General features: G+C 35.5%; 1 protein-coding gene and 1 pseudogene across 11 annotated transcripts in view; both read left to right on the top strand.

Moving 5' to 3' along the window:
* The window catches only part of LOC145246120 (phosphatidylinositol 4-phosphate 5-kinase type-1 alpha-like), a 397,047-nt gene that overhangs the window by 88,640 nt on the left and 283,238 nt on the right, over nucleotides 1-25,169 (top strand). The gene's annotated exons all lie outside the window — the stretch shown is intronic.
* On the top strand, nucleotides 11,206-11,335 carry LOC145246331 (U2 spliceosomal RNA; annotated as a pseudogene).

The raw sequence follows: 25,169 nt of genomic DNA, 5'->3' as shown, positions 1-25,169 counted from the left end.
GGGTTAAATAGAAACCGACTTGAAAACAACGAATATATTCTATTAAAAAAAATTTCTTCAAAATCTTTGGATTCAGCATTAAATAACCCGAAAAGGGTTGATATGCCGTAAAACAAAAACAACCAACCAACCAACCCTTCCATCAAGGCCATAGGTTTAGATATACCATCTTTTTTAGCAATTTTATAAGTTTCATATTTCAGCAACGATTAGTCAGAATTTAACAAATGAAGGCTCGTTGGAAAGGTAATGATCTGAATTGTGTAGTGCACTGTGTGATATTTGCCCTTAAGGTCGCACATTAAGGGGATTATCCGTCATCCAATGCTTATTTTTGGCACCTTCTTTTAACCTTTTAGAAATAAATAACCAGCTATTAGATTTTGACAAACTAGGGTGTTTTTTTTTTTTTTTTTTTTTAAATTTTTTTTAGCAGCCTTTAGCTTAATTTATGTAATAGTTAGTGTAACCTTTGCCTTTTCTGACGCACATTAAAGGGCACATCCATTTTTTTTTTTTTTTTTTTTTTTTTTTCTAATTTTTTGTCATTTGTCAATTTTTTTGTAAAATTTATAAACCTCATTTTACAGTCATAAAATGTTTTAATCAGTCATTTGTTTTCCTAGTTTTGCATATGAATTAGAAAATATGTTATTTCCCCCAAAACCTCTGGTCTTAATGGAGGGGAGGCAAACATTTGCTGCTATGGTTTCAAATGATCTGAAATAATAGCAAGGGAAAACTTGATTCCAAACTTCCATTATATTATTTTAAATTTCTTTATATTATTTTTTATTCATATCAAATACATATCAATGATGAATATTTCTTATGTTATATCTCCCTCCTTTGAAAATAGGGTACGATTGAAAACCAATATAGCATATGAGAAATATTAGTCATTGATATGTATCTGATATAAATATAAAAAAGAATAATATAATGGAAATTTGGAATCAAGTCTCCCCTTGCTGTTATTTCAGATCATTTGAAACCATAGCAAGTTTTAGTCTCCCCTCCAACAAGGCCAGAGGTTTTGAGGGAAATATATACATACTTGCATTTCACTGATCTTGGTAAAATCTGTCGCCTCTATCGAAAGTTTTAGGCAGACATGCAAACATACACATACATTGTTGAACTTTGACCCCTTAACAACCAAATTTCTGGCCGAAAACGGATTACAAAGATTTTCTCAAATCTCAGTACCCTGTATATCAAATTTCGAGTCTGTAGACTGAAAATTGACAGATATTGCGTTGGAAAATGTACACACGCACATACACACTTATATATATATATATATATATATATATATATATATATATATATATATATCAAGTTGAAAGTCTGTAGACCAAAATTGAGATAAGAGTCTGGTAGAGACCATTCCTCACACACAGACATCACTTACATATATATGCACTGGCCTTCTGGACAAGATCAAAGTGTAGTATCTGTTCCGGCAGATACTGCAAGCAAAGACCATATGTGGGGGCAACTCCACATATAAGACCTTGGTCAATGTAGGGGCAACCCTTCATACCAATTGTCACTATCCAGCTCCCCTACTCCCCGGGGAGTTGGTCCCCATTTCCCCTTCACTCCTCACTTTAAAAATCGGCCTTGTACCTAATTTGCTCGGTGGGGGAGCAGATAAATACCATCTGTTCTGGCAGATACTGCACTTAAGATAATTTGTACCAGTCAATGGAGGGGAGACCCTCTATACTGGGACAATTATTATTTTTGGTAACCAGAGTGACCCCTTTTAGGGGAGCTGGTTTTTACCTCACATTAAAAACGGCCTTGTGCCTAATTTGCTCAGTGGGGGAGCAAATAAATACCATCTGTTCCGGCAGATACTGCAAGCTATGACTAGCAAAGACCAGATGTGGGGGCAACCCCACATGTCTGACCTTTAACCAGCTCCCATTTCCCACCTCTCGGGAGCTGGTCCCCTTTTCCCCTTCCCCCTCCCTTCACTCCTCACATTAAAAATCAGCCTTGTGCCTAATTTGCTCGGTGGGGGAGCAAATAAATACCATCTGTTCTTCTGATGCTGCACTTCTATTTCTTGTTCTCTTTCGGTGGAGGAGAAATCCTTCACAACTAAGACAATTTTTATTTTTGTACCTTTTCTCCACATTAAAAAACGACCCTGGTGTCTAACTCTGTCCCGTGGGGAGGCATAGTAAATAGGTACATATATATGCACTGATGATTCCCGAAAGGATGAAACACTAGTATCTGTAGTTATTTAATTATTATAGTAAATAATTATAATATATATATGTGTGTTTTTTGTTTTTGCGATACGTTTTTGAATGAATTCAATATTTATGAAAGTGCAAACTGCGAGTTTGGGAATAATTTTCCCTTTTAACCAATTTGGTACCCCCACATGGGGAGCGGCATATATATTGTTTTTAAAATATAATTATCCACTGACATGTGTTTCGTTGTCTATGACTCATCAGAGTGGCTAAATCTCAAATCTCGCTAGATTCAGCCCCTCTGAGTCGTAGACGATGAAACACATCAATGAATAATTATATGTATAATGAGAGATTATCCAAAGCGACTTTCTATGCTAATTGTTTGTCTTTGGATAGGGCTTAGTTTTTAAACAAGGATTCATCAGTTATTTTTTTGTTTTGTTTTTTTTACATGGGGATCACCACTTATCAAGGCCCGGAAGCCACTCGGGGATGAGGGTTATTTTGTGTACAATAATCAATGGCATAATATCATAGTAATAGTTGGTATTGGAGATTTGATAAAGTGTCTTACTTAAGGGGGCGATTAATCAGGAATTTGTTTATGTTGGACTTGAAGACGTCCAAGTTGTAGTCAGGTGGGAAGCAGGCAAATGAAAGAATTCCACAGGCGTGCACTTCTCAGAAAAAGCTATGTTCATGGAATCTACGTTTTGATTTAGGCTCAGATAAAGTGTGGGAGCAAATTACTGATAGTGGTTTTAGCTAGACGGGTATTTATCATGAAAGATTGGGGAGGGGAGACCAGAGATTGGAGCTCGGACGAGCACTTGCCATGGAAATAACGATAAAACAAAGACAAGCTCACAACGTCTCTTCTGTGGGAGAGAGGTTGCAGGGAAGAGAAGAGAGCATCCCCCACCAAGCCACGAAGTCTATTTTGTACTTTGTCAAGGCAGGATAGGCTGTTTTTTGATGCTCCAGCCCAGATGTGGCAGCAGTACTCCATCTTTGGACGTACTTGGCTTTTATAGAGATAGAGAATTGCATCAGTCGTGAGATATCTTCTGGAGCAGTAGAAGGATCCCACCATTTTCCCAGTGGCCCAGGCAACAGACTTGATATACATGTTCCATTTCAGATCAGGAGTAAAGGTCAAACCCAAGAGCTTGTCAAAACATGAAGCCTCCCCAAGACGAAAGCCATTCATTTCAATTGATGCTAGATGAGGAACAGAGCGTTGATGGTGTAAAGTTAGGAGCTTGGTTTTAGATGCATTAAAAGTAATCAGCCATCTCTTCCCCTACTGAACGACGCGCTCAAGAGAGAATCAAGGAGAGCCTTGTCATTTACTGTGTTGCCATAGATGGTCGTGTCATCAGCATAGATGTCAACGAATGATTTAAGTATGTGTTTTGGGAGATCATTGATGTAGATCAGGAAGAGAGTTGGGCCCAGGATAGACCCCTGGGGGACTCCAGCATTAATACTGTGGGCCTCTGATTGCTGCCCATCAACCACTACTCTTATGAACCTATCAATATGAATTGGTCTATGCCTGCAATTAACCATTCTGTCAGGTCTGATACTATAGAGGACACATCCTTTTTAAACGTGGAATGCAGAGGTAGATCAGATATTTTTTTTTTTTTTTTTATTACATTTTCACCCCAAACGTGGCAAATTGCCACTTTGGTGTAGGGGGCTACTATCAGGGGCAACGACTACTGGGGTACTATGTAGGGATTTGGGCAGCAAGATGTCGGTTCATGTTACACTTGAACTTCTGCACATCAGTACTGTTTCCAGAGTCTAGCGGTTCTGGAGAAGAAACTATTGGAGTAAAAAAAATCTTTTACATCTAGGGATCTCTACAGTGTGGGGGTGGGATTTAGCAGCCTGTCAGGTTTTTTGAGGGTGCTCACGTTGTGGGGGCACAAGTGATTGCAGTTCTTCAGAGCATTCACCACTAAAATACTTGTAGAACAGGCAGAGGGACGCAACATTTCATCGATGGGACAGAGGCTGAAGCTTAGATGCTAGTTCAGGGCCTATCAGGTTTGCGACTCTCTTTTGAACTTTGTCAAGGAGCGAAAGACCAGCAGCAGATGCACCAGCCCAGATGTGACAGCAATACTCCATACATAGGCGAAAGGAGTTTGAAAGATGTACTCTCAGATAAAGAGTCGTTGGCCATTGCTATGGGTGGTAGAGAGGGTTTCTTGTAATTATTGAATGAAACTAGTTTAGTCTTGGCAGCATTGAACGCGACCAACCACTTTTGTCCCTATTCCACCACAGATTGGAGGTCTTCCTCAAGTGTTTCTGCCATTTCTTTAGAAATGTGTTCATTCGTCTTCCTGTCGTGCCTGCCATAGTGTAGTGTCATCAGCATATATACCCATCTCAGAGGCACTTTTGTCGGGGAGGTCATTTATGAATATCAGGAACAATAGAGGTCCAAGGATAGAACCCTGGGGCACCCCCGCATTTATATCATTGTTTAGATGTACGACCGTCGAGGACAACCTGGATTTTTCTCTTATCTAAGAAGGATTTAATTATGTTAAGTATTCTACCAGTGATACCGTATGATCTAATTTTCCTGAGGAGACCCTCATGCCATACCCTGTCAAAAGCCTTAGATATATCTAGAGCTACCGCTCTGCCCTCCCCCGCTTTGTCCAGTGAATGGTATATATGTTCAGATTACAGTTAGGTATGAATGTACGGAAGCTATCCCAGTCAGCCATATTGTATTGATATACAGTACGGTGGAGAGGTACATCTGAAAACTTATTGTATTTCATTTTTATCTTAATTGATACAACTGCATAGCTCAGGGGAAGTTGTGAGAAAAAGGTCTAGAAGACTTGCATACTGACCAGTAGTATCGGGCACACGGGTGGGTTCGTGAACAATCTGAGTGAGGTCATAGGCAATGGCAAAATCATGACAAAACCTCCCCTCGTCATCGGTTTTATTTGAGTGGACAATGAAGTCACCACAAATGTGAATGGTAGCCAAAGGATGAGCACACAAGATGAGGTCAATTTTCTCATATGTACTCTTAAGGGCAGTAACCCTGCTGTTGTGGGGGCGATAGAGGGCAAATATGAATGCGGTGGTGTAAGCAAGTTCAACCCGGAAGCACATAAAAGGTAAATTAGGGTTTTCTCTGGAGATATTTCTACCACACGGGAAGCCATCTTTAATGTAGGCACATATTCCATGTCCATGGGGGTCAGATTTAGATGTTAAGTTAGAGTATCTTTTTATTATGAACTCATCTAGGGAAGTGGTCAGCCCTATGCCAGTTTCGCTTAGAAAGAGTAAGTCCGGTTTCGTCTCCTGTAATTGGGATTCAACCTCTGGACGGTTGGAACGTAGACCCTTGATGTTGAAGGAGACATGGTAGTAGGGGTTTACGTTGGAGGATGGGGTTCTAGGTTTTTTTTAGGTATTTCATGTTGAGTTTTTGGGGTTTGTGGAACGGGTCGACAGACTTGTTAGAGTAGGACAGAGGGAAAGTAAGAGAGAAAGAGAGGAGTTTTTTTTTTTTTTTTTTTTTTTTTTTTTTTTTTTTGTAGCACCTGATAAGGTAAAGCTGTAACAATTACCCACTAGTATGATATCAAGAGGCCCCAGCAGAAGCTACTGCATGGTCCAGAATCCATTCACCAAATGGCAATACAGCAGCCCCAGTACTTTACACCTGCTGATAGGACAGCCTCCTTAGTGGTTAACCAAGGTTCGGGTCCCTGACTATCAGGCGAGTAATGTCAGCCCAGATGAAATGTTTACCTCCAGCACCCTTACTAGTGACGTGGCCACAAGGAAAGACATAGAAACAGAAAAATTTCCGACATCTCAGGCTACTGTTAACAAAGTATTACTGACCTGGAAAGCGGCTTTTTTCACCCTTTGTCAGAAAAATCACTCATTGGAAATGAGGACTGAGGGACAAAAAGAAGTGAGAGTTACTGGAGCTGCCGATAACACAACCACAGTGTATTGTCTACTCTCCATTTTAAAAAAGGCCCTGTCGGTGGGGCATTAGAATACGCCGACTGCCCCCCTGCAGAGGGTAAAAGTCCCTCAATGGGAGTCCTAGATATGACCTTAAACTATATCTGATGGTGAGGCCCCAGATTGCGGGCTCTGGGGAGTGTGGAGCCACCCTTTAATTACCATTGCTCCCAGGTCCACTCTGACCCGGAGTGGTAGTACCTGTTAGGGTCCCAACTATGGGTTAAATAGAAACTGACTTGCAAAAAACAAATATATTCTATTAAAAAATTTTTCAAAATCACCGGATTCGGCATTAAATAACCTGAAAAGGGTTGATATGCCGTAAAACAAAAACAACCAACCAACCATTTAAAAAAAAAAAAAAAATGTAAAGACTTATTAATATCTACTTAATATAAGACCATTACTCCGTTCCCAGTTTAGGAGAATATTTGAAAATAATCTTCCCTCACATAATTATGCGTACGTATTTCTTTTTTCTTTTTTTTTTTTTTTTGGCTTTATCTAACCTCGATAGAGGATGATTTGACCATTCAAGCTTTACCTTTATAAGATACCGTAATGGAACTTTCAATTTGTGAGGTCGGGTTGTTTTTTTTTTGGGGGGGGGGGTTATTTTGTATTAATTTAGTTTGGAAGAACCCGTTTAAAAGTTTTTTTTTTTTTTTTTTTTTTTTTTTCTGAATAAGATTTTCTCATGAATTTCATTTATACTAGTTTTTTAAACACTATTGTAGGGTGTACCTAATAAATTGATATACCTGAGCTGGGCTGTAGGGAATGAGTTTCAGTTGACCTACAATGGGGCTTTTCAAGACTGTAACTCTATCACCTCTGCAAATCAAATTCCCCGTGTGCATTCTCAACGCGTTACTAATTGTGCAAAATGTGTCTATTGTAAGAAGCGAATGTTTTGGTGCTTCCTTAAACTGATTCACTGCCTGATTCTCTAGAGGGCTCAACCCGCTATCGGTTATGTATAGCAGCTTGCGAATGTAGACAGAAACTATTTACATGAACTCTTATTCATCCGACGACATGATGCCATGATGTATTTACAACGTAATGACAATATGGTTTGGCCTTCGGGACAAGATCAAAGTGTAGTATCTGTTCTTCAGATGCTGCACTTCTATTTCTTGTTCTCTGTCAGTGGAGGAGAAATCCTTCGCGACTGAGACAATTTTTATTTTTGTTCCTTTTCTCCACGTTAAAAAACGACCCTGGTGTCTAACTCTGTCCCGTGGGGAGGCATTGTAAATAGGGACAATATGGTATACGATACAACATTCAAGGTTATACGCAACGTCTCATACTTTTCCACAAGAATATCAGCTATGTTGCGTGTTGGAATGTGTAACGCAAGTTTTAACAATCTCTACAAATATGGTATTAAAATTGCATGCTTTGCTTAGACTCCCTAATTCGGACCATACACTTCTCTTAGTTTCGAACTCTTCCGCATCATATCATCTCTACCATAGCAGGATTTCTGATGATTCTGGCTGATTTATGCCCTTATGGCTACTCAAGCAAGAGTGATTTCTATAGCATTCTTCAGAACACTGTAATGTGTTACTTCAAGTGATATACTAATCGTAGCTGGAAACTGGAATGCTTGGCCAGGAAAACGAGATCATTGCATGATATCATTAGGCAATCGATGCTCGAATAGCAATCTGAGCAAATTTTGCTTTGATTAATAGATTAATAATTACGAATTAATGCTTATCCAACACCGTAGGCTTATTTAACTTGATGATGCAACAAAATATATACTAATGCGCTACCCAGCATTACCCAGTCATAAAATGTTTAAATATTTTAATTTATGCAGATTTCATATTTACTATTGGTCCCCCGACAAAGGAGGAAATTGGACCTAGTAATACACTCCCGTTCGTTTGTTAGCACTTTTCTCAATAACAACACCTTGGATGATATTTTTTTTAATTTTGCACAAACATTAGTCATGGTGAAAGTTAATTTTTTTTCTGAACGGATTTTTCGGGATAACTCTGAGTAACTGAATATATGTCACAATATATATTGGGTTTCTAACAATATTGTGTACAATTTTTAGGTTTTAACTCATTTTCCAAAACTTCACATATTTAGGGTCAACTCGCCGCCATATTTTTTTTTTTTTTTTTTTGCAATTATCGATAAACACTATATGATTTTCAAACCGATTAAACGTTTTAAAGTGAGTAAAACCACTAAAATCTTTTCCAGATAGGTAGAAGAGTAATTTATCTTGCCTTTGATAACATCTATTTGTTATATATGTATATTTTCTTTTACTACTTTTTAGTACCTCTGTGGATTGTAAAACAAACCCGACAATCCTATTCCCCAACTTGGAATATCGAAAAGGCTATATAAAAGTGCCATTTGTTTTTTTTCTCTTAATGAAAATGGCTATGTTCATTCACAAAATTTATTTAATGTCACAATATATATATCACTTGTTGTAAGATAGTTTTTTTTTTTCTAACTTTACATAACATTTGACATGATGGTAAGATTGTTAAATAAGGAACTAGGAGATTAGGGTTCAATTCTCGGTTGAGTCATACCAAAGGCAAAAAAAAAAAAATGGTGCTGAATGCCCCTTTGCTGAATGCTCAACATTGTAAGGTAAGAATCAAGACTAAGTGGAGTAATTTTGGGAAAGAGGTGTCTCTTCCCACACATGCACACACTTTGGTGCAGTAGCTAATGAAAAGGGAGCCTTAAGGTCGCCCTTCATTGTGGTTGGCTACTTGACTTACATAATTGTAAAATCAGGCAAAAAGTTTGTTACCAAAAATCAATTATTTTGTTTTATTGATATTAAAAAAAAAAATCTCAACTGTATTATGTACGAAGAAAATAATTTATCTAAAATAAATTTTTTTTATACTTTTCTCGGCAATTACGTTTCTGAATCTTTCAGATGATTATTTGTAATACACACACACACACACACACACGTGTATATATATATATATATATATATATATATATATATATATATATATATATATATATATAAATAACAGGGTGGAACGATAAAATTGTCGCCCTAAAAAAAAAAAAAAAAAAAAAAAAAAAAAACAATAAAAAAAAACCACTACTACAGCTTTATTTTTAAACTTTTAGTTAAAAAAATCGATTCATGTAACTTGATTACGTAGTAGAGCTGACATCTATTCAACAGCTGCCTTCAGCTTCAATAACTGCCTTGATGTGGGTCTGAAGCTGGGAGCATCCCTTTTTTTATAAGCACCAGTGGGAGCTCGGCAAATCATGGTGATCAGGCTGGCTTTGGTGTTGTGGGAGGTTATGTTGGTGATGTTCTCGACATATGACCAAACGAAGTAGTTCAGCAGGTTCAAGTCAGGGGAGGAGGAGGGGGGGGTGAGAGAAGGGTATAAAATCATAGCACTGCTTCTGAAACTAAGCCTGGGTTTCTTTGGACGTGGGCCAGCGCAGAGGCCTGCTGTCATACTCAGGGTCTACCAGCGGCCACCTAATTTCACCAGGGGATCACCACACTTTTCAGCACATCCAGGTACACTTTGGTCTTAACTTTCAAGCCTACTTTGAAGATGTGAGGTGGCATGATGTGGCTCTCACTTGAAATCACACCAAAGACCATAACCGTGCCCAAAAACTTTGATGAGCTGTTCCCTCAAGCGTTGAACCACCCACATTTGAATTTTGAGGCTGCTGGCAATGGTACTGTTGTCATAAGTTAGATTGGTAGAGAGCATGAGTTGTACAGCGGCGCATCTCCGATCTCACTTGTTGAACATTGTGTCACTTTCAGACATGATAAAAGGCTCCTATCGTTCTTGGGATTTGTACATAGCTGGCCAACTAGTAGATGGTCTGCAACAAAAAAAAAAATAAGATAACCGATTTTTATCAAACGGAAATGAAATCATGTTGTCTTTTCTAGGGCGACAATTTTATCGTTCCACCCTATATTTATATTCCTCAAACTTCCGTTCTCAGCTTGAATGTTATTTTCACAACATTTTGGTTGATGTAAGCTTCAACCTTCTACACGTGTATCTTGTCAAACTCTGGTGAAATCTGCACAGAATTTTGAATGGAACCTCTTATTTAATTCATTGCTTTCCGTGCAGTTTCCAGACTTCAACAAGATACATCTGCAGAAAGTTGGAGGTTACATTGACCAAAACTTTGTGAAAATAGTACTGGAGATGAGAACAGTAGTCTTAAATGAATCCAAATATGAATTCTCTTGGCAAATTTGATTAAATAATCAGCTGCCCAATTAGTATAGTGTTAGCTCAAGGTTATTCATTAGAAATTTCTGCCAGGAACAATTGGCAATGTTTTTCTACTGGTTTTATTTATATTCCTTAATTTTATTAAGAAAAATGTGTAGTAAGATTAAGTTGTCAAAAGATGGAGAGGAAAAGGTGTTGGCATGATCTAGAAGTGTGTGTGTGTGTGTGTGTGTATATCTACTAGCAGGCTGCCCAGTCATAAAATAAGCATAAATAAATTCCTTTAAAAAATGAAGTTAAAAAGGAAAGAAACTGAGATATGTGCATGCAAGTATTATGTTTTTAGTCGCGTGCAAACGACTCTATAAGTCACTCCGTCGGTCTGTCTGTCAGTAACACTTTTGTGCTTGGCCTTTTTAGTTGATCAAAGGTCTGTTCTTAATAGATGCTGTTCTTAGCTTTTTAAGCTTTTCTTGGCCTTTTGGCCAAAATCAAAGTGTAGTATCTGTTCCGGCAGATACTGCAAGCAAAGACCATATGTGGGGGCAACCCCACATATAAGACCTTCGTCAATGTAGGGGCAACCCTTCTTACCAATTGTCACTATCCAGCTCTCCTACTCCCCGGGGAGTTGGTCCCCATTTTCCCTTCACTCCTCACATTAAAAATCGGCCTTGTGCCTAATTTGTTCAGTGGGGGAGCAAATACATACCCTTTTCTTGGCCTTTTGGCCAAGATCAAAGTGTAGTATCTGTCTTACTACATGCTGTACTTATTGTGATATAAAGTGGGGGATCACTTTTCTGTATTAATTTAATGCAAAATGATCACCCACTTTACAACCAGTCAGTCTCAAAGCCATTCAAGTCATTCTCCAGATCATTCCAGTCCTTTTGAAGGATTCAATTCATCCTTAAGTTCATTAAAGTCATTCTAATTATTTACTTTTTATTTAAGTCATTTCTGCCCATTTTTCTGTCATTTTAGTTTACCTTTAAGAATTTCATGTCAATCCTACATTCATTCATTCATTCATTACACGAGAGCACGCAACTAATAGCTATCGATCTTGTTTCTAAAAAGTTCACTTGTAAGTAAAAGAAAAATACTCGAGTTAAGGTCGAAACTAAAACCTTAAGGTGAGTCAAGTAGGATAACCACTAGACCAGCTTGACACAATCTAATAGTGTTTTCTAAACTTACTTATGCTTAATATAAAGAATCTGTCATGTTTTCTGACTGTGCGTTTGTATTTGTGAAACGGATGACAAACGGATAAAAATCCGATGACCTCTACAATTTTGACCCTTTAGCAGCCCTTTTTTCCAGATAAAAACGGTTTAAAAAAATTTCACCTGTCTGAATACTTTATATACAAAATTTCGAGTCTGTAGATAAAATGTTGTGAAGTATATAGGTTGAGAAGTATCCTCCCTTACACACACTTATTCTCACTTATATATTAGCAGTTCAGCTTCGCTTTGCTCGGGCCCTATGTACTGTTCATAACTTTGTGGATGTGTGTGTGTGTGTGTGTGTGTATATATATATATATATATATATTAAAAAGTTATGTCCAGGTAACCTACATGTCAAATTTCAAGTGCTTAGACGCAAAATTGGCGAATTTTTTGAAATTTTTTTTAACTTTGACCCCTATTATGACCCCTTAACATTTATTGTTTTGGGCTCAAATCAAGTTATTAAGTTAGATCCATGTCCAAGGAACCTATATCTAAAATTGTCGAAGGAGTTTGGTAGTCTGCAAAGGTCAGCTCTTTCTACTTTGACCTCTAAAAGTTAAAAAGCTTGCTGCATGTCTGAATACCCTTTATGTTAAATTTTGACTGTTTAGACTCAAAATTTGTTGAATAGTTTACTAGAGACGGCAAAGGTCAAATCTTTGGAACTTTGACTCCTTGGTAGTCAAATTTTTGGCCAAAACCTGACTAAAAAAGCTTGCCCTATGTCTGACTACACTTTATGTAAAATTTCAAATGTTTAGACCCAAAATTGGCTGAGAGGTCAAATTTTTTTAAAGCTTTGACCCCAATTTTGACCCCCTTAACATTTATTGTTTTGGGCTCAAATCAAATTAAAAATTTTGATCCATGTCCAAGTAACCTACATCTAAAATTTCAAGTGTTTAAATGCAAAATTGACAGAGGAGTTTGGTAAAGTTTTCAAAGGTCAGATCAATCAACTTTGACCTCTTGACGGCCAAATTTTTGGCCAAAAATTGTTTAAAAAGATTTTCCCAAATTTCAATACTATCTTCAGTCTGTAGACTGAAAATTGGAGTAATTTGGTAGGGAAATGCGCGCGCACACACACACACACACACACACACACACACACACTTTCATTTTTATAGAAAATGTCATAGTAAAGAAATGAAACACTTGAAATTTCTGATATTTAAAATTTTTTTTTTTTTTTTTTGATCATTTTCTGCACAACATGATTCACTCTGCATTTTCTTTTACCATGCATGATCAAAGATTTTGCCAGAATGAACCCTGACTATTTCCAGATGTTGATCGAACTACCTTAGCTTCAACCATTCTCTCGGCTTCTTCCCATGTTCGTTATTCTTGAATCTTATATGCAGTATATGTCCGTACTAGCACAAAAGGACAATTTTCCCTTGTTTTTGTCTGAAATGGGCTGTACCGTATAATAATAAAGGAGAAGGGTTCCAAAAGTAACGGTCCTGGATATGACCTTAAACTATATCCTATGGTGAGGCCCCAGCTTGCGGGCTTTGGGGAGTGTGGAGCCACCCTTTAATTGCCATTGCTCCCAGGTCCACTCTGACCCGGAGTGGTAGTACCTGTTAGGGTCCCAACTAGGGGTTAAATAGAAACCGACTTGAAAGCAACGAATATATTCTATTAAAAATTTTTCTTCAAAATCTTTGATATGCCGTGAAACAAAACCAACCAAAAGTAATACCTTCTATTTCCTTATTTCACCTGAATGGATCAGAGAGGATTGCAAATTGCATTGTTATGATGACTGAACTTATGCATTTATGAGTTGAAATGATAATTATATAGAAAAATAAATTCTGGAGCACAAAACAATGACAGGGGTTGCTTCCTTAGTCTCATACCGTCAATATCTACAACAGCGATTAAAATTTTTAGGTCATAAATGTATACATTCGGTCATCATAACAATGCAATTTGTAATCCCTTTGATCCATTCAGGTGGGATAACAAAAAATAGGAGGCATTACTTTTGCAATGTCTTGTATAATACAAATTTATATTTGGATTCACATTCATTTTACATGCTGGCATATATATCTATTGTTATATAAAAGAAACTTTGTGTGAGATTGTTCCCTATGAACTCTGAAATGCGTGGGCTGTTTTCTTTTGACACAAATGTGCTTTATCTATCTGGCAATGTTCTTAGAAAGGTTTTGTATTGGAATGTCTTTGATAAGATAACCACCCCAACGCGTTGCCATTTAAAACACTAAATCAAATATGATGATGAGTATTGTTTAATCAAGTTAGAAATAGTTGTAGCATAAATAGTTTTAAGGATAAACGGTATGAATTTAGAAATAATAGTAAAAATGAATTTATATTTTTCGGGTCTATCTGATGAAATATGAAGATTTGTGTTTTCATATTCTTTTGTAAAAAGTTGAAATGTGATAATTGATTAGATGTTTATGGCTCATCAGGGGAAGTTTCTCATACCAAATATAATTATCGCTGAAAATAACAAAAATTGACATAACTTTAAAGCGATAAAATAGTACAATTTCAATCAGGGTTTCATAGGATGGTGGCCTGCGCACTTGATCATAGATTATAGTTGTGGGTTAGAACTCTGGTATAATAAATCATGCTGATGAGCCATATTTACAGCAAGACATGTTTGAATGACTATTTACTTATAGATAAAATAAACAACATATATATATATGTGGATGACAATTAAAGCCTCCCTCTTTGGGTTGAGCACTTTGTAAATATATTTTCACCCAATGCGTATTTAAGCAATTAAGCGAAGCCCAGTATTAGTTTGTTTGTAAACAAACTGATGGTTAGAGCACTGTTGCGACGGGCGGGTGTGGATTTAATACACACTTGAGGAGAAATATTTACAGCACTGATTCGTGGTCCAATGGTGAGAACTGCCGACTATCAATGCAATGGTTGTAGGTTCGATCTACGGCTGGGGAAAGGGGTATGTCTAGTCGCACTCATGAGTTGTGATACAACGAAACAGTACTGTATGTGGATTACATATATATACACACACAGAAATATTTGTACACATCCCAAAATAGAGGGATGACAATTCAGTTTCAAGGGAGACAACACTTTATATTCCCAGGGGAAGATAACCCGTATTTAATATAATTATTGCTAAATATTACAAATATATATATATAAATATATAAATAAAATCTCAGATGTTTAATTAAACTTTCTAACCAGGCAAATCTTTGTCATTGTTAAAGATGTCTTTTTTTTTATTATTTACATTATTCATATCCGCACCTAATTTTGTATGCAAAACATTTGTATTTTGTGATAAGCTATTTCAAGTTTAATTATTGGAGAAATTTGAATAACTTCAATTTAATGAGAACTAGCATGGTTCCCTGACGTTGCCCGGGTGTGTGGAGTAAGGAACCCCAGGGAGTGAGAGTGTTAAAAAAAAAAAAAAAAAAAAAAAAAGCGGGGAGGGGGAGATAGTAGTGGGGAAGGGGGTGGTCACTACAACAGTAGGCAGCTTGTGTGGAGAGGAATTAAAAAAAAAAAAAAAAAAAAAAGGTGGTAGTAAGCAGTGAGGCTTGAACCCGTAATGTAAAAGGGGGGGGGGAGTAACGTCTTGGCCGATGTGTGTATGGCACAAGTCGAGAGCATCGAAATTAAGTATAGTAAATTCAACAGAGATGATGACTTACAAAAATGTTGACGAAAAGAACAACCCCTTTCTTGTACAAAACTGCCCAGTTGAGGGTGAAGGAATGAATGTTTTTGGCAAAGTTTTCGATATTTGTTGCCTGACGGACGGTCATGGATATGACCTTAAACTATATCCAGTGGTGAGGCCCCAGCTTGCAGGCTTTGGGGAGTGTGGAGCCGCCCTTTAATTACCGTTGCTCCCAGGTCCACTCTGACCCGGAGTGGTAGTACCTGTTAGGGTTCCAACTATGGGTTAAATAGAAACCGACTTGAAAACAACAAATATATTCTATTAAAAATATTTTTCTTCAAAATCTTTGGATTCGGCATTAAATAACCCTTTTCGGGTTATTTAATGCCGTAAAACAAAAACAATCAACCAACCAAGCCTGACGGACCGAGCTTTAAAACGCTACTCACCTAGTATCTAACACAGAACTTTATCCAAAATCTTTTGTAATCAATGTTTTTTTTTTTTTTTTGTTTCATTGTCGGTATTTTTATTGGTTGATTTCATTGCTAAACTACTTTTAAGTTCATTCTTTTTGTGGACTGTTATTCTCATCTTCATCTCTCAAAGGATTGAAAAAAAAAAAGAAACTTTCCAGTTGTTCTTTTCTTAAAATTAAGTAAATATTTTGGCATGAAAATAATTGGATTGCCGAGATCATTTACCTTTTCTTTCCCTGATTTATTTTTTACATTCTTTTTAATTCAAAAGAAAAAATTTTTTTTTTCTTTTCTTCTCAATTTACGTTTTTTTTTTTTTTTTTATTCCATTTCTAATTTGAATAAATCTGACTCCGTTCTCTTGCAAATTTTATGCCTCTCAGATTTAGTACGTGAGTTTTCTCTGCATAACTTTACGTTTTAGAAGACATTGAGCAGATGAGCAGATGCACACGAACCAATCTAAATATGCAATCTCATTTTTTAAAAATAATTTCATTATTTTCTGCTACTTGTTTATTTTTTTTTTATTCATAAGAATCAAAACTGATTTTTAATCGAAATCATTTGCGTGAGAATAATCGATAACGCAAGCAAATTGTGAAGCGTTTTGACTTTCCTTCCAAACCAGCAGTGGTTATTTTTGTGTCTGTTTATTGTTGCATTGCTCGACTTATGTGTTCAACATCATCCATTGCTTTTGTTAATGGTAACTCAACTATGAAAACAGGCTTTCTGTTATGGCACTTCGACTCCCACCTCAGAACAACAGAAAAAAGTGCAACCTAATTATTCTAATAAGATTGATGTTGCCCCCAACCGTTCTCATCTTGGGTGTTATTTTCACAATGTTTCGGTTGCTGTAACCTCCGATCTTCTTCCAAGTGTATATTGTCAAATTCTGGAATTTGTATAGAATTTGGAACAGAACCCTGTATTAACGTTTTTTTTTTTTTTTTTTTTTTTTTTTTTACATATGTCATTATTGAAGTATTTTAACAAATTTGACTGTCATGAGTATTGGTAGTTGTACCTCTTTCCTTCGTTTTTACCTCCTCATTTACATTTTTGTTTTATTCTGTTTTTGCTTCTAAATCTGGTAAATTCTGTAAAATTTATTTTTTTCACGTATATAAAAAGAATGTCAAATGCTTTTAATTTTGGCCAAAATTATTTTCATTTTTAAAGTAAAAATATTTTTGAGTCTTCAGAATAAAAAATGTAACATTTTTACTGGAACAAAAAAAAAAAAATCTGATTTCATATTGTATTATTTTGCATCCTTTGGTTTGATTACTGTGGTCATCTTGTGTTATTTTCACATTTCTGTCAATGTAATCTCCGACCTTCTTCACTTATATCTTGCTGAACGCTGGAATCTGTACAGAATTTTAAATGGAAACCTTTATTCAATCCATGGGGGTTGCATGGTTTTGTTCCATCAACCATGACTGCATAGAAATTCTAAGTACTTTGCTGTTGTATTTTAAGTGTGAACCCCCCCCCTCTCATCACTGAGGATTGAACCTTCAACCCGCAGAAGAGTAATTTACCAAATGCTTTATCCACTGCACCTTGCGGAAATTCTAGTATGAATTTTGGGAATCTTAAACCTATTTTGGTTCTATTTATTACTACACACACATATATATATATATATATATATATATATACACACACACAATATTTATTATGACACTATATATACATATTTCAAGGTCGTACCATTGGTTTCGATACACCGAAAACAGTAATAATATACTGTGGAAAATCGGTATAATCTCTTCGGCGACAAAGAAAAATCGATTTTCCACAGTATATTATTACTGTTTTCGGTGTATCGAAACCAATGGTACGACCTTGAAATATGTATATATAGTGTCATAATAAATATTGTATCTTCAGCTCTCACATCTACGATCGAGCACTTTATTGGATTTTTTTCATCACCCCTGGACACACTATATATATATATATATATATATATATATATAATAGTTGTGTAAATTGGTTTCCTAGATGTAAATCCAATGAAACCTGTGTGATTATTAAAGAGTGCTCAATTGCAGACAGAGCTTGTATATAGTCTGTTTATTATACAAACATTATTGGTTACATATTACTATAACGAAGCATATAAACTAATAAAAATATATTTATATTCTAGTATTGAGGAACACATAAACAACCCAGATGAAAGAATGACAACCATCGAAATGAGGTTTATACATAGACATGAAAACCTTTGCTTGTTTAATTATTTCGGACACCGCAATAGTAGAAAATATAATTCCAAGTATACCACATTTATTTAAATCATGTAAATAAGCCTGTATATTTGTTCACTGACTGTTAATTTGACCATGTGGATGTATATTTTATTTTAAAATAAGTAAACAAACAAATAATTAAAAACGAGAAACAAATGAACAGATAAAAAAAAAAGCGAGGAATAAAATAGAGCTTACCAATAAAATAGATGAATAAGGAAGTCACCACCAGAAAAGAAAAACCAGTCATGAAGACTCAAGATAGGGAAGCAACAACGATGAGGGTATAATATTCAGATCAAAGCAAAAACTTAGGCCAATAAACAACCACCAAGTTAAAATGAAACTAATACCCCCTTGCTGTGACAGTTTGACCACATGCAATCGTACTTCCCCCCTCTTTCTTCATCCCCTACTCTTTCTTCGCCGCACATCTCTCCAAAACCTCTTAGTGTCCACATGCACAAACTAATCCCCCTTTCTTTCAGAGTGTAACCCACACCCGAATATATTTTATAAAAGACGAATGTAACCTTGATTTTTATTTCAATAACGTCTCCTTTTTTGGTCTGATGAGGTGGTCTCTTTGAATTGAGATCCCACTGAAACATGTATGCACATGTGTAACCAATAATGGTTGTATAATAAACAGACATATAAAGATTTGTTGTTTTTAGCAAAATTAACAGCTTCAAAACACTGTTATTCATTTTGCTACTTTAAGCTTTTTTTGTTATTCATATATGTATATATGAATGAGTTACCTCTTATTTTTTTCATGGGATGTAATTTTATTATTAAATATTATTACGTGCATAAAAGATATGCCCATTGGCATGCATGTTTCTTGCTTTCAACCGTCGTCAGCATGGGTTAGAATCGAACTCATGACCCCAGTATTTGCAGTCTCATGTTCTACCACTGAGCTATATAAGTGGAAATGTGAAAAAAAAAAAAAAAAACCACTAAAGGTGAGAATAGTAGTCTGAAGAATCCAAATAACAGAAAAAATTTATCCTCACCTCAAAAATTCAGAACCAAAATACAAAGCCTTGGAAGGGGTGGGGACATATCCAATTTAGCTGAGCATTTAAATTGCTATAATTTTTTTAGTTTTATTCTTTCTTGGGAAATCAATTCTTTAAGCATGTGTTATTGTTATTGAGATATCTTAAGTGTGCATGGCTCATTGGATTAACGTTTTTTTTTTTGTCATCAGATTTTGCTGTTGGCATTTTCTGAGTTTCTATTCAAATGCTATTCCCATTGGTGGAACACATTAATGCAAAACTGTTTCTCTGCAGACTACAATGTTGTCATCTTCACATGTAATCTCAACAAATATTTGTCATAAACTCTTCTAAGTGTTCAGATTTTTTTCATTTCCTTCATTATTATTATTGGTTGTCTTTGTTAACTGACAATCCATACATCTCGTTAATTATTAGCCTTGAGTGGCTTTTAGCTTTAATAAATGGTGGCTCTCTACAGTCTTTTCCTTTACTGTAGTCAGTTCTAATGAAAGTATGTGTGTATATGATTTAATGGTAGAAAGATAAAACAAGTGCAAAATTTATTCAAAATTTATTTTAATAAACATTTCTATTTATTAAAATGAAACTGATTTTTCAAATTTTTGAATAAAATATTTTTCTTCAGGAAATTTTTTTTTTTTTAATTTATTTTTTATGTGTTATGGTGGAGATAACATCCGACACGTTCTCATAGGGTGGATGATTTTTAAATGTGTTAACATTTGGTCAAACGCATGGGTCAATAATAATAATATCAAGTGTTTTTCAAACAGTGGATTTTTTATCATATATATATATATATATATATATATATATAGTGTCCATATCTGTCTGTCTAGGGAATATTCTCTACTAAACTCCTGTCAATTTTAACATACAGACTTGAAACTTGATATAGAAGGGGATTTGGACCAGTAGAATATATTCGATTTGGTTTTTAGCCAGTAAAAATAATTTCTAAGGGGTAAAAATAGGAAAAAATTGGAACTTTGCATAATTTGACGTAAAGTGCTTATTTATACGTTTTACAAGGTTATTTGAAAGTTTTTATATGCATTAGAACATAGGGCAAATAGTAACAAATAAGACTGGAGAGCTATAGGTTTCGGTTTCAATTCTAGCTGAAGGCACCCAAGTCTTTTTTTTTTTTTTTTTTTTTTTTTAACTTTTGAAATCACTACTACGTATTGGGTACAATATAATCAGATTATTGGCTCTATAATAATAAATATGAAATCTGCATGAATTTAAATTAAGCATAGTGTATGACCAGGCAACGCACTAGTGTGTGTGTGTAATCACAGATTCAAGCACAATTAAACACAGTGGAGGTTTCTGTAATTTATTGCCATTAATATTTTAACTTTTTTTTTTTTTTTTTTAAATTTCCAACATTTTTTTTCATTCTGAAATAGAACAAAGTCATCCTTTTCAAAAGTATATTTTCAAATATTGTATTGGTATTTTATTTTCAATTTATTCATCCAGAAGAAGTCTTACAATAAAGATGAAACTTTGATGAATATATAAATTGGTTTGTTCCTTTTATCTTTCCCACCCCCTCTCTCTCTCTCTCTCTCTCATATATATATATATATATATATATATATATATATATATATATATATATGCGGGGTTGCCTGGGTGTTTTTTTTGGTTGTTTTTTTAGGGGGGGGGTAGTAGGCAGGACAGGTTCGAACCCGTGACGCGAAGATGGAAAAGAAAGTGAAAGAAAAACTGAGATCTTACCGCTAAGCTACGAGGCACGAGGAAGTGACAAGCATTCAAATTTAATGAGTAAAAACGTGACTTGCAGAAACGAGTTCACGCAGGTGCAAGAATGAAGGTCTGGCTTGAGGCCAGTCAAGCTTCTTGACGTATGTTTCCCAAAAAGGGGGGAAACTCTCAAATAAATAGCAATTGTCTGATATGAAGGGTTTTCCTGACATTGATCAAAGCTAGTTGCTTTCAAAACGTCAATGGCAGGAAAGGCAGACGGCCTACTTAGCTTCAATTAGCTTCACTTTATTTATATGAAAAAGATGAACAAACACACGAAAGGACGGAACAGAGGGAATTTTATAAAAGTGTATCAAAATAAATGTAGAGACATCGTCCGTTTGCAAATCGTAGATATTATGATCAAGGGAGTATATGAAAAGTTCTAAAAAATAGTAACCATCTCGATACCCCCCCCCCCTCCAGGCTTTCTTGGACATACAAAAATGCGCACGACCGTTTTACCTTTTATATATATTTACACTAGCGAGGGGTACCCGGCGTTACCTGGGTGTTTGGAGGTGTGTGTGGAAACTCCGGGGGTGGGGTGGGGTAAAAAAATGTTTTGGTAGGTAAGTATGAGGATTGAACCCGAACCGTTGAGGCAAAGTTGTAAATTAAAGTGTGAAAAAAAAAAAAAAGAAAAAAAACGTGCGACGTTAACCATTGCCCCACCGCGAGATGCTAATGGAAACACGTTTGAATTTATTTAATTACTTGGATTTGGCAGGTGCCTGTTTTAATGAGTTAATGAGGTTAAATTTGACTGCGGGATAGTATTTCATTTACTGCTGAACGCTTTTTTTTCCCCCAAGATGTTATAGGAAAAAGACTAACCCACATGCGGTGAGCGACAAATGTTGAATATTTATCTTCTCAAATTCGAACAAATTAAATAGACAGGCGAGCTTTGTTGTTAAATGTGAAATATTACGATTTATATGTGATATAAGAAGTTTTAAAAAGTTGTGAACCGACCGACCGCTTCTCTGAAAAAAGCCTTTTGTAGACATACAGAAAAAGCCAACACATATACATACATACATTTTCGCTTTTATATTTATAGATGTTTGTGTGTGTATTGCTTAGAAAACAAAAAAGAAAAAAAGAAATTACATTGTGTTGTAGAGTTGTAGAAACTTGCTTGGATGGTTGAAACATATTTGCAAGGATGAGGAAGTAAATAATTTCCGTATGATTGCTCCACAAATGTTTTATACTTTAAAAAAGAAATCAAGACCACTCCTCACAAATCGTGCTGAACTAATGGTATGCTGAAGTTCAATTTGTCACTGGCTATCTTGATTTCACTTCTTGCTGGGTCTCACTATTTTGAATTGAAAGAGAGTTTTAGCTGTTGTACGAAGCTGGATCTCTATTAATAATCTCATTACCTAGGGTTTGCACAGACTTGAAAAGTCTGAATTTTGACTTTTGCCTTGAAAAGGCTGTATTTCTATTACCTTGAAAAATCTTTGAAAATATGGAAAATTTCTTGAAAATCCTATTCTTTATGTCCAGTAAAAACTTGTTTTGAAATATTAAACATAAAATCGAAATAAATACCATGAAATTATTTTTTTAAGTATTAATAAAAATACCATTAAAATATTTTTTAAATATTGAAAATAAAATCAAAATACATTGTGGAATTGCATCATATTATTGTGGATACAAGAGTTATGTCCCTTTTGGGTAGTTTTGTGATAAAGAGACATAACCGGCTTATTTTCCAATTATTACAAATTTCTTTTTTCTTTTTTTTTTTGGTGGGGGAGATTCAAATCTCATTTTTTGCTTTCATTTATAATTTACTAGCGTGGGTGCCTGGCGATGCCCGGGTGTTTATCAGTGTAAAAGAAAAAAATGTTTTGGTAGGTAGGTTGGCTTGAACCCGAAGCCTTTACACGAAGGTGAAAGTGAAAAAAAAACCCCTAACATCTTGCCACTCGGCCATGACGGGACAGGAAGTGAAAAGTGTTTTAATTTAACGATTAAAAATTTAAGTGACAGGTGCGTGAATTTAATGAGGTCAAACGCCATAGCAGAAACTTTGGCTGCAAGCCAGTTTACCCCGAATATGTTGGGGAAAACCAGCTCCGCATAAAAAGGGGAGTGTCCAAATAAATAGCAATTGTCTGATATGACGGGTTTTGGCCACATTGATCAAAGCTCATTGGTTTCTAGACGTTCCCGGCACAAGTGCCAGGACACTGCATTTTCTACGGATTTAGTTTCGCTTATATACAGAAAAGCCAAACAAACACGCGGAAATTCTTAAATATTGCGAAACTAATGTGTAAAAGTCACCCAAATTAACGATACACACGACCTCGTTTCGCGAATCGGAGTTATTACAATCTAGGGAGTCTATAAAAAGTTCTAAGAAACAATTACCCCCCCCTCCTCCTCCCGCAAGCCTTTGCCGGACATACACAAAATGTGCACATACTAACACACATTTTGCCTTTATTTTTGTGTAATATATATATATATATATATATATATATATATATATATATATATGAGTGTAGCCATCAACAATTGTGTTTTTTTTTAGCCTAAAAGGCTAAAAAAAAAAAAACAATTGTTGATGGCTACACTCTTTTCTTCACGTTAAAAAACGACCCTGGTGTCTAACTCTGTCCCGTGGGGAGGCATAGTAAATAGGTACACAACCATCACTTTAAATATATATATATATATATATATATATATATATACACACACAAATTTGGGGAGGGGGCACAAGAGGTAAGGATTAGTGACTTTCCTAAAAACTACTTGTGTGGACGGGATTCTCCAATGGCGACCTCCTCCACCTCACAAAAAATAAATTGTGATAATGGAAAATTAGTGGCCAAGCCCCCCCCCCCCAAATAAAATGCAGATACATTTGCAAAGTAACTTTTATTGTTATTTATTATTATTGTGTGTGTGTGTGTATATATATATATATATATATATATATATATATATATAATTAAAAAAAAAAAAAATTTTTATACACTTTTTTGAATTGTTGTGGATTGTAAAACAAACCCCAAATTTTGTTTTGAAAACTTGAATTTTGTCTGGAGAAGATCTGCAAAGAAAATCCTTAAAACATCCTTGAAAATGGACATTAAAAATTTGTACAAACCCTCTTACCGATACTCTTTTAAACAATAACTTTGTGACGATGAAAAAGTTGTGGCACATATCAGGTTTATTCTAATATCACTTTCTTAATGAAGGAGTGGCACTCAGCTGACAAGAGGTTGCAGTGTGTGTGTGTGTGTGTGTGTGTGTGTGTATATATATATATATATATATATATATATATATATATATAGATGATTGTTGAGCTGGATTAAATCCAACGATATGAAATAAAATGGAGGTGGAAGGACCTGGATACTCAACGTTTCGCCCGATTTATGACCATCCCTCTTGAAGAAGCCCGCATAAATCGGACGAAACGTTGAGTATCCAGATCCTTCCACCTCCATTTTATTTCATATATATATATATACAAACACACACACATTTTTCATGATGATGCTTTTTCCCTGGCAGGATGGTCACTGAAACATGTTTGCATATGTGTAGCCATTAGTTATCACACTCAACATATTTATATTGCTCTGTCTTAACATTGAGCACTCTTTGGTTGACACATTTTGGTTTTGTTTAAATAATACTACCAATAATATATATATTTGTAGGGAAATACGTTTATTCAATTATATTTCACCTCTTATTTATACCGGTCCTTTAATTTATGAAGCTAGATGTAACTACAGAACATGTACAAATCAATGACAAAAGTAATTATTTCGTGCTTAGCTCCGGCTCTGGTATTATTTACTACCAGAGCCTCATTTGGGGTCCAAGACACTGAGGCACCTGAGCCAATAAATGACAAAAGTATATTCCAAATGGCAAGATGTTGACCCTATTACTGTTTATTTAAGTATGTTGACATGCATGATTCTTGACAGAACCTGTCTCGTAGTGTAGAATCATCCCTATAATTATGTTAAGGACAGAATAAATTCAAGAATTAGCTCATCAGAAGAAAAAGAACTTACAAACTTAAAAAAAAAAAAAAAAAAAAAAAAAAATGGCATATGGACATGATTACTGGTTATCCAGTGTTCGGGACGTGGTGAAATTGTTGGAAAGAGCCCGCCCAACTGACCCAGGGTGAATGCTGCAACAA

This window comes from Euprymna scolopes, chromosome 23, assembly GCF_053919585.1.
Source record: "Euprymna scolopes isolate OS-2025 chromosome 23, ASM5391958v1, whole genome shotgun sequence".
In the NCBI taxonomy this organism is placed as follows: domain Eukaryota; kingdom Metazoa; phylum Mollusca; class Cephalopoda; order Sepiida; family Sepiolidae; genus Euprymna; species Euprymna scolopes.
Note: the sequence above shows the minus strand (reverse complement) of the source record. Positions and strands in the feature narration are given on the sequence as shown.